The 12,478-nt window shown below is 46.1% G+C and overlaps 1 long non-coding RNA gene across 3 annotated transcripts; it reads right to left on the reverse strand.

Annotated features, from left to right (window-relative positions):
- Positions 1-5,843: 5,843 nt before the first annotated feature.
- Positions 5,844-11,857, reverse strand: LOC140254270 (uncharacterized). 3 transcript variants are annotated; one of them, XR_011904121.1, is made up of 3 exons: positions 10,162-11,857; positions 6,814-7,099; positions 5,844-6,726 (listed from the first exon to the last, which is right to left on the reverse strand). It is a non-coding gene; the product is annotated as an uncharacterized lncRNA (long non-coding RNA). The 3 variants fall into 3 exon arrangements; XR_011904122.1 differs by lacking the exon at positions 10,162-11,857 and adding an exon at positions 7,665-7,798; XR_011904123.1 differs by lacking the exon at positions 10,162-11,857 and adding an exon at positions 7,665-7,794 and having other exon boundaries at positions 6,814-7,113.
- Between the last annotated feature and the right edge of the window lie 621 nt (positions 11,858-12,478).

Raw genomic sequence — 12,478 nt, forward strand, 5'->3', positions numbered from 1 at the left:
CCTGATGATAAGATTCTGACTGGCGACTGCTAACTATCTAGGAGGGTGAATGGTGGTTGCTATTGTGCCATCTCTGCTTATGATTGCAAAGATAAGCAGAGACAGGACAAGCAGTCTTTTTCAGGGGTGCTGCTTGAAGGAGGGGACCACTGCAAGAAGGCGATAATGCTTGTGTCTGGCAAACAGAGGCACCACCAACCCCTGCTGGCTTATCTGTGGGCCAGGAATGTCACAAAAGCTGGTTTTAAACAATTTTACGCCTTCAGAAGATGCTTGTTTAGACATTCAGTGTTTGTTCGAGATATCCTCAAACTTCAAAGAAGAAGAAAAACAACCCCAACGAAATGGGGGATAAAAGGCCCTCGCTAAACCGGGGATTTTGAGAGATGAATTTTGGAGAGACGATTTTTGGGGTGACGATTTTTGGAGACGATCTTGGGAGACGAACTCCCAAAGATGGCTTTGACGGAGAATTCCCTGAGGGGAAACCTCTTCGGAAGGCTGGCTTGCTGCAGTGCTCCCTGACTTTCTCCCATCCCCCGCGGTGATCAGACGAGTTCCCGAAATCTACGGACCTACGGTGTACCTCGCTGGACCCACGGTGGTGACTATCTCTTTTGCTCTCCACAGACTCCTTGCTTATTTTTCCTACTTTTCCTATTGCCCACCTTCCCTTCCCCATCTCCCTAAAACGGCCAGGACTTTAATAAACTGGTTGGACCAACATTTGAACCGTTGCTTCTTAATCTCACGCCGGGTATATACACATATCAAAGAACCTTGCCTCTCTCCTGCAAATTGGAGCGAGACACACAGATACATACACACACAGATATACACACACACGCACATATATACACACTCAGATACACACACTCAGATATATACACACACATATACATACACACAGAGATATACACACACACAGATATACACACACAGATACACACACAGATACACACACAGATACACACACAGATACACACACAGATACACACACACAGATACACACATACACAGATATATACACACAGATATACACACACCGATACACACACACTCAGATACACACACACTCAGACACAACCACGCAGATACACACACGCAGATACACACACACGCAGATACACACACACGCAGATACACACACACGCAGATACACACACAGATACACACACACACAGATACACACACAGATACACACACAGATACACACACAGATACACACACAGATACACACACACAGATACACACACACAGATACACACACAAACAGGTATACACATACACAGATATACACACACAGATACACACACACACAGATATACACACACAAATATATACACACAGATACACGCACACAGATACACGCACACAGATACACGCACACAGATTTACACACACAGATTTACACACACAGATATACACAGACAGATACACACACACAGGTATACACACAGATATATACACACACAGATACACACAATCAGATACACACACAGATACACACACAGATACACACACACAGATATATACACACATATATACACACACAGATATACTCACACACAGATATACTCACACACATATACACACACACATATACACACAGATATACACACACATATATATACACACAAAGATATACACACACACAGATACAATCACACAGAATCACACACAGAGATATACACATACACAGATACAATCACACAGAATCACACAGAGATATACACATACACAGATATTCACACACAAAGATATAGACACACACAGATACACACACACAAATACACACACACAGATACACACACACAGATACACACACACAGATACTCACACACAGATATACACACACACAGATATACACACACACAGATATACACACACACAGATATACACACACACAGATATACACATACACACAGATTTACACACACAGATTTACACACACAGATATAGACACACACAGATATACTCACACACAGATACACAGAAACTGATATACACACACAGATACACACACACAGATATACAAATACACAGATATACACACACAAAGATATACACATATATACACACACACATATATACACATTCAGATACACACACACACACAGATACATGCACACAGATATACACACACCGATACACACACACCGATACACACACACGCAGATACACACACGCAGATACACACACGCAGATACACACACACGCAGATACACACACAGATACACACACAGATACACACACAGATACACACACAGATACACACACAGATACACACACAGATACACAGATACACACACGCAGATACACACACGCAGATACACACACGCAGATACACACACGCAGATACACACACGCAGATACACACACACACACACTGATACGCACACACTGATACACATACACAGATACACACACACAGATATACACGCACGCACAGATACGCACGCACAGATACGCACGCACTGATACACACACGCACTGATACACACACGTACACAGACACACGTACACAGACACACGTACACAGACACACGTACACAGACACACGTACACAGACACACGTACACACACACACGTACACACACACACGTACACACACACACGTACACACACACACGTACACACACACACGTACACACACACACACACAGATGTACACACACACAGATGTACACACACACAGATGTACACACACACAGATGTACACACACACAGATGTACACACACACAGATACATACACACACAGATACATACACACACAGATATACACAGACAGATACACACACACAGGTATACACACAGATATATACACACACAGATACACACAATCAGATACACACACAGATACACACACAGATACACACACACAGATATATACACACATATATACACACACAGATATACTCACACACAGATATACTCACACACATATACACACACACATATACACACAGATATACACACACATATATATACACACAAAGATATACACACACACAGATACAATCACACAGAATCACACACAGAGATATACACATACACAGATACAATCACACAGAATCACACAGAGATATACACATACACAGATATTCACACACAAAGATATAGACACACACAGATACACACACACAAATACACACACACAGATACACACACACAGATACACACACACAGATACACACACACAGATACTCACACACAGATATACACACACACAGATATACACACACACAGATATACACACACACAGATATACACACACACAGATATACACACACACAGATATACACACACAGATATACACATACACACAGATTTACACACACAGATTTACACACACAGATATAGACACACACAGATATACTCACACACAGATACACAGAAACTGATATACACACACAGATACACACACACAGATATACAAATACACAGATATACACACACAAAGATATACACATATATACACACACACATATATACACATTCAGATACACACACACACACAGATACATGCACACCGATATACACACACCGATACACACACACGCAGATACACACACGCAGATACACACACGCAGATACACACACACGCAGATACACACACAGATACACACACAGATACACACACAGATACACACACAGATACACACACAGATACACACACAGATACACACACAGATACACACACAGATACACACACAGATACACACACAGATACACACACAGATACACACACAGATACACACACAGATACACACACAGATACACACACGCAGATACACACACGCAGATACACACACGCAGATACACACACGCAGATACACACACGCAGATACACACACGCAGATACACACACACACACACTGATACGCACACACTGATACACATACACAGATACACACACACAGATATACACGCACGCACAGATACGCACGCACAGATACGCACGCACTGATACACACACGCACTGATACACACACGTACACAGACACACGTACACAGACACACGTACACAGACACACGTACACAGACACACGTACACAGACACACGTACACACACACACGTACACACACACACGTACACACACACGTACACACACACACGTACACACACACACGTACACACACACACGTACACACACACACGTACACACACACACACACAGATGTACACACACACAGATGTACACACACACAGATGTACACACACACAGATGTACACACACACAGATGTACACACACACAGATGTACACACACACAGATGTACACACACACAGATGTACACACACACAGATGTACACACACACAGATGTACACACACACAGATGTACACACACACAGATGTACACACACACAGATACATACACACACAGATACATACACACACAGATATACACACACACGCACATATATACACACTCAGATACACACACTCAGATATATACACACACATATACATACACACAGAGATATACACACACACAGATACACACACAGAGATACACACAGATACACACACAGATACACACACAGATACACACACAGATACACACACAGATACACACACAGATACACACACAGATACACACACAGATACACACACAGATACACACACAGATACACACACAGATACACACACAGATACACACACACAGATACACACACACAGAGATACACACACACAGATACACACACAGATACACACACAGATACACACACAGATACACACACAGATACACACACAGATACACACACACAGATACACACACACAGATACACACACTCAGATACAAACACACACACAGATACGGACGCACAGATACGGACGCACACACGCGCACACACGCGCACACAGATATACACACACACAGATATATCCACACACAGATATACACACACCTATATACACAAGGATATACACGCACACAAATATACACACGCATATACACACACACCGATATACACAGAGATATACGCACACACAGATACACATACGCAGATACTCGCACGCAGATACAGGCACACACACCACAGACACAGGCAGATGCACAACACAGACACAGGCATACGACCGATACAGGCAGAGACACGCACAGAGACACGGGGACGCACACAGTGAGTCACGGGGATGCACACAGAGAGAGACAGGGGGACGCACACACTCGGTCGCACACACTCGGTCGCACACACAGATTGGAGTCTTTATTGGCAATTCCATCTTATTTATTGGCAATGGTTTCATATATTGGCAATGGAGCCTTATTTGTTAACAATGGAGTCTTATAATCAGTATAGGCTTATTTATTGGCAATGAAGTCTTATTTATTGGTAGTGGAGTCATATTCTGCCCCCCAAGTTGGTTTCTGTTCCCCTGTGGATCCATTCAGTTCTTTATTGCTGCTGTTGCTCCTCCATTGCTGTTCTGCGTTGTGTCCACCAGGCGGCGCTATTGTTGCTCCCATTGCTGTTACTTGGGATTGCAAAGCAAAGGGAGTTTTACATTGCTGCTATTCATGTCCTATATGGCTGGACTTAGGGGGCGCGACGCATAGGCTCTACCTGGGGGCAGAATATGATGGTGGCACTTGGGGGGCAGAATACAATGGCTGGACATGGAGGGCAGAAGAGGATGGTGGCACTTGGGGGGCAGAAGGAGATGGCTGGACTTAGGGGGCGCGACGCATAGGCTCTACCTGGGGGCAGAATATGATGGTGGCACTTGGGGGGCAGAATACAATGGCTGGACATGGGGGGCAGAAGAGGATGGTGGCACTTGGGGGGCAGAAGGAGATGGCTGGACTTGGGGGGCGCGACGCATAGGCTGTACTTCGGGGCTATGGGATCTTATGGGGTACTATGGGGTCTTATGTGGTTCTGTGAGGCCCAATACGGTCCTATGGAGTCCTTATGGGGTCTAATGGGGTCCTATAAGGTGTTATGGGGTCCGTATGGGCTCCAATGGGGTCTAATGGGGTCCTATGGGCTTTTATGGGGTATCTGTGGGGTCTTATGGGGTCTCTGTGGGGTCTTATGGGGTTTTAATGGGGGCCTATGGGGTCTTATGGGGTTGAATTGCAGGGCAGAAGAGAATGAATGGACTTGGGGGGCATAGACCTCCTATGGGGTCTCTTTGGGGTCTAATGGGGTTCTTATGGCATCTTATGGGGTCTCTTTGGGGGGCAGAAGGCGAAGGCGGGCTGGACTTGGGGGGGCAGAAGGCGAAGGCGGGCTGGACTTGGGGGGGCAGAATGCTGCTTACCTGCAGCAATAGGGCTGGGAACACACGAGTAGAAGGCTGAGGTACTCAACCACATTTTTACCTCTGTGTTCTCTGATCGCTGCTCATTATACACAGCCCTCGCCTTTGCTTTGGGACAGAGGGATGGAGGAAGCGACGCCAGCCCTGCTGGTTCCCTCCTTGTCCCACACTGTGAGTGACATCCACCTTTAGATGTCCTAAGGACCTGAAAACCAGGACTCTGTGGATCCCGATGAGACGCATCACAGAGCGAGGAGGTAATTCAGTGCTGCAGTCACCGAGCTGCTCTCAGTGCTGTGTGAGAAGTGGTGGCAGTCAGGTGCGGTCCTGGTGAGCAGAAACACGGCCAACATCGCACTCCTGTTTAGGAAGTGTAGAAGGGATGATGATGGGAACTGCTGACCCGCCAGTCTCGCTGCTGTGCTGGGAACGACCACAGAGCAGATCCTCCTAGAAGAGAGCCAGGGCACGTGGAAGCTGGATGTGATGTGGGAGAACCGGCGTGGCTTCACTGAGGGCAAATCCTGCTTGACTGACCTGGTGGCCTTCTGTGACGGTGTCGGTGCAGGGATGGAAGGGGAAGAAAGAGCAGCTGATATCATCCAGCTGGAACTCAGCAAGGCCTCTGACGTGGGAGCCCACAGCATCCTCGGCTCCAAATCAGGAAGACACCAACTGGATGGGTGGACTTTGGATGCATGACCAACTCGCTGTATAACCAAGTCTGGAGAACGGCGGCCAAAGGCTCCACATACAGATGGAGATGATGACAATGGTGACGATGACGACGATGACAACGAGTGGTGTGCCACAACAATCACAGCTGTAAGAGATACTCTGCAATACATGATCATATAATCATATGATGGCCTGCGCTGAGAAGGATCATTAGGTTAGGTCCTGGAACAGGCTGCCCAGGGAGGTTGTGGATGCCCCGTCCTTGGAGGTGTTCAAGACCAGGTTGGACGGGGCTCTGGGCAACCTGATCTAGTAAAGGCGTATGTTTGGTGGCCCTGCTAGGCAGGGGGGTTGGAATTACATGATCCTTGAGGTCCCTTCCAACCCGGGTGATTCTGTGATTCTGTGATTAACTATCATCGCCTTCCAACCCCCCTGCTATGGCTAAAATAACCAAGCACCACAGCAGGCTACACGCAGCCTCAAATGGCACCAGGGATGGAACAGACCAACTTGTGCCCCCTGTTCCACCCTGCTTCCTTCTCCCCCAAAGCCCTGAAATAAAGAAAGGATGGGAAATGGCTCACCCAGCTCTCCAAAGGAAGCGGATTCCAGACACAAATGCTGCTCCTTCTACCCATCCTTAAACACAGCCAAGAGCCCCAAAAAGTGGAAATCTAAAACCCAGTAATAAAGAAGGAATTTCTTACCGCACTGCAAAGCCCAACACTCACTGTGCAGCCCAAAGGAAAGGATCTCCAAGCAGAGACATGGCCCATACGGTATCCAGCAAGAAAGAGCAACCACTCACAGGAATGCTCTCATGGAGGCACCGCAAGGAGCTGATGCTGCCCCCTGCCCTGCACAGCCCTTGAATGTGGCTCAAGGGGGGGGTGGAGCCAGGCTGGGCCCAATCAGCTTCCAGCCCTGAACTGCTCCCACCTGTGCTCACTGGCTGCCCACACCCCCCAGCAGGTAAACAATCAGGCTGTTACCTAACAGCTGCAATCAATACTAAAGACAAAAACAAAGTCATAACCAGCCAACAATCACATCTACCTGTAAAGAAAGGGGGGTGCATCAGTAGATGAGAAATGACAGCACATGGATTCCGTCAGGGGGGTGACATGCGGGTGATGCAGGGGGCGATGCCGGGGGGGACATTGGGGTGCTGCAATAGAAATGCTGAGTCATGCAGGAAGCCATGATTGGGGGCAGACACGGCAGCAGCAGCATTTTCACCCCAAAATTCTGGGTTTCATCCCCAAAAGAAGACATTTTCTCTAGAAAATGATGCTTTCCATCGGAGTATGCCACATTGTTTCCAGAATTCCTGCTTTCCTCTACAAAATAAGGACACTTCCACCCGAAATATCCATTTCTGTCAACATTCAGAAAATTTTCACACTACTATCGATACCTATGCCAGGAATAAGAAGTTCTCTCTGAAGTATCACTCCTTATCCTTGCAGTCAATATAGCTTTCTTTCCAAAATGATGCTATTCCTCCCTAAATATAGCATTTTTCTCCAAATACTGATTTTCATCCCTATAAGAGGTCATTCTATCTACAGAATGCTGCTTTTTAGTATGATATGACACACTGTTGCCAGAATACTTCTTTTCCTTTACAAATTAAGGACATTTCCACCCTAAATATCAGTCTCTGTCAAAATTTGGAAAATTTTCACAAGACTATCAATAGTGACCCCAGAAATCAGAAGTTCTTTCTTAAGTATCACTCTTTATCTTCGCAAAAGTAGGATTTTCTTTCAAAAATAATGCTTCTCAACCTTAAAAACATCATTTCCTCCCCAAAGTGCTGGTTTTTATCCCCAAAAGATGACATTTTCTCTACAAAATGAAGCTTTCTAGCTCAGTTATCAAGCATTGCTTCCAGAATACCTGCTTTCCTCTACAAAACAAGGAGATTTCCACCCAAAATATCAATTTCTGACAACATTTAGGCAATTTTTCACCAGAATAACAATACTTATCCCAGAAATAAGAAGTTCTCTCCTAAGTATCACTCCTTATCCTTGCAATCCCAGCTCATTGGAAAAGCCTGAAAACAACGTATGGAAAACGTTTGGTCTCACAGCTCTCTGCAGCCACCACATAAGCCTGTGTGGACAATGAAGCAATAAAATAAACAGGAATATTTATCCTACGCTCTTAGAACTATAAAGGAAATTTCCAGATCAGTGAGCATGCAAGTATTTGCAACAGCTGCTTCCAAGTTCTCCCTTCAATGCCTGCCCCTGGAAAGGCAGAGATAACTGGAGCACGCTTTGAAGTCTCAGCACATCTCTGTCAGCCTCCAACAGACCCTGCAGAACATTTCCCCTATTGCACTGCTTCCCCAACAGCACCATCACTCGGCACCACACGCACGTATTACCCCAAGGTGAGTAGGAAATGAAGGTACTTTCTGCATCAGTTTGGCACTGCATTTGAAGCGTGATTACCTCCAACACGGGACAGGATTTAAACGGTCCTGAGTTTTCCAGCTCCATTTTTAAGGCTCCCTGACAGCACTCCCAGCTTTTGTGCAGAGAATGGGTGCAATGAGGAGCTGCAAAATACTTCATAAGATAGATTTCCATAACAAAATACCATTGAGGTCCGTGTCATGCAGAGAGTGCTGGTGCAGCCTGAGAGACTCCAGGGTGAATTACATTGCAAAGAGTTGCTTTCCACCAACATCCAACACTGAAAGTTCCCTTTTAATGTTTAAACATTTATCACCAATCACATTCAGTTCAAAGGGGCTGCTATTGCAGATATCCCACAAACAACGAATCCAAGGATACCAGCACTACAACCAACCCAAGTGAGCAAAAGGCAATCTCACATAGAAACAACCACCAATCTTTTTCCACAGAGCCTATAATGGAGGTGAAAACAAAACAGCCAGATCACCGAACGCCAAGCAGAGGCAAACTTGCTTTGCTTACCACAGAACACAGCTACGCTCCCCCAACATGGCTGCTGCGTTAAGGCAGCCCCATGCAATCAGACTCAAACACTGAACAGCTCTACTTAAAACTCACTCTTAACTTCAGAAATACAGCCTGTTTTGCAGTAACGCCCTACAGATCTCAGCTATAGCCGCCGTTCTCCAAACCTCCACAGAAGCACACCAGCACCATTCCCATCCATAACTGCAACCTCAGAGCAATCCCAGTAAAACAAGCAAAGACTTACCTTACTTTAATCCAAGAGGTAGGCCACGTTGTCCAGAAGAAGCTCCTCTACCAGCTCCAGACTCCTACTGAAAGGAGCCACTTACTACAGGCAACCCAACTTAAGCCCCCAGCTGCCATCATTAAAGCAATCACCACAGCTATGGCAAGGCCCACCCCTCACGGCAGGGTTCTCAAGCAGCTATTGGCAAGTTCTTTTTCTCTAATCTGCCAATCTAACTATAGAAAAAGGCCTCTTCGTTCCTAAAAGCAACACGCAGCAAGGCCTGAGCTCAGAAGGCCTGACTTCTAACACGGAAGTGTGTTCCACACTAGTCTCCATTGGACTCGCCTTATCAGGAAGGCTTCCCCCTCCTTCCACAGATGGTAGTTCCTTGGAAATACGACAGTCAATGCATGTAACAAACAAACATCTCCACATTTCAATGGAGCATGTTTGCATGTAAGCAGATGTTAACTGTATTTACTGCTCTGATACTGAAATGCAGCGACTCCTCGAGGAAAACACAGCTGGTTTTCCACACGTGCAACTTGGAAATGGGAGCCAGCATGTCACATTAACAGCACCTGCAAGGCACAGGGCTGGTACCAACCCACACAACACGGCCTCCCCATGCTTGTGACCAATGGGCTCAGCACACTTTGTTCTGCTTTGCTCCTCAGCCCTACAGCACTGCTTGAAGCACTCGGCCCTTATCCACACCGAGGCTGTGATAATCAAAGCACTGAGCTTGCTCTGTAGAAGGAAACCCACCTGAGGTTTGCCATCGCTGTTAAAGCAAAGGATGCCCAAAACGAGGCTCCCCCAGAGCAGGCTGAGGAGACTGCAGCACAGCTGGCAGCTTCTCATCAATGGAGAAGATGGGAATAGCAGGCTAGCAGTGTTAAACCACCCCACACTGCAACCATCACACCTCATCCACATATGCAGCAGATTCAGTCCACAGCCACGAGCCAATATACCAGACCCAGGCTAACAGCGGAGCATATTCATGGCCAGAACCTGCTGGAGAGCCAGCATGGGCAGCTCAGCCTAACCTGGTGGTATACAACATTCCTCACAGCCATGTCCTGCCTTGCTACCAGCACAGCCCACTCACAGTACAGCCTGAGGGTGAGGACATGGAGGTGAACACAGCTGGGGCATGGCTGGGCCAAGGGGTTAAAGAGCCCCTGTAGCATCACAGCTACTACACTTCACAGCCCTCGCTGACAGGAAACCGCTGCGTCGTATATTGGAATGAATATCCATTAATTCATCGAGGGACAATCTTAACGTGGATTATATCATTTAGTTACTGCAAGTCCAGGCCCCGTTCTTCAAGCCCAAGAGCATAATTCAGAAGTTCTTGAGAATAACATCAAGACCTGCTTTAAGATCTAATGAAAAGCTGGAAGGCCGGGGTAGGAATTCATTATTTTTAATCTAATTCCACTAATAAAAGAAACAAATAAGCAGTAAATCATCAGGGAACGTGAGGTGCACATGATTAGTAACGACTCCCTCCCTGGAAGAGCAAATTTCTCATCTTACGAGCTTTTAATTGAAGTGCTTTAATTTCGCTGTCACAGTTATTAATAAGCTACCCTATGAACTGTAAACTGCCCTTAGAATCAAACATATTCCTGCTGTGTGTGTTCCACAGACTGCAAGCAGTACCATCATCACCTCCCAGTAGAGCAGGCCTTAGCAGACTATGAGCTGTGTGTACCTGTACCAAATGCACTACCACCCCATAAGAGACAGAACCTGAGAAGATCCCATGCTGAAAATTACTCCACCTGCTACCATTGAACCACAAGTATCTCACAGTGACTTAACACAGCACACAGCCCACCCTGGTATCTCTTGGCTTTAGTAATGTAGCACCAAAGTGCTCTTTGTGAGCTAATAGACCATAGCACATTCTCACACCAACAGTTACTGCACGGAGCAGAACTAACGATGCAAAAGAGACAGTGTGCTCCAGGAAGTTCACAAGCCATCAGTTATTCGGACTATTTAAGTCTACATCCAGCTCTGCCATAAGCTATTTGTGGTAGTTCTTCCTTTCCCATTTCAGCCACGTAGAATAAATACAATCACTCAGAGGAACAAAGAGCAGAAAGATCTGGCTGTCAGCACCAACACTCTGCAGTGGGCAAAACGTGGCAATTCAGACAGCTGGATTCTGATCACAGAATCATCGCTGATCAGCAGCAATGCTTAACAGCTCCATACAGCCTTAGTATTCTTGCCAGTGCGTGCCATGTGACAGGTGCTTACCCTTGTGTCAGTAGAGCTAGGACAGCAGTAGCAGCTCAAGTTTTAAGGGCCT

The sequence above is a fragment of the Excalfactoria chinensis genome, chromosome 6 (genome assembly GCF_039878825.1).
Source record: "Excalfactoria chinensis isolate bCotChi1 chromosome 6, bCotChi1.hap2, whole genome shotgun sequence".
Classification (NCBI taxonomy): Eukaryota; Metazoa; Chordata; class Aves; order Galliformes; family Phasianidae; genus Excalfactoria; species Excalfactoria chinensis.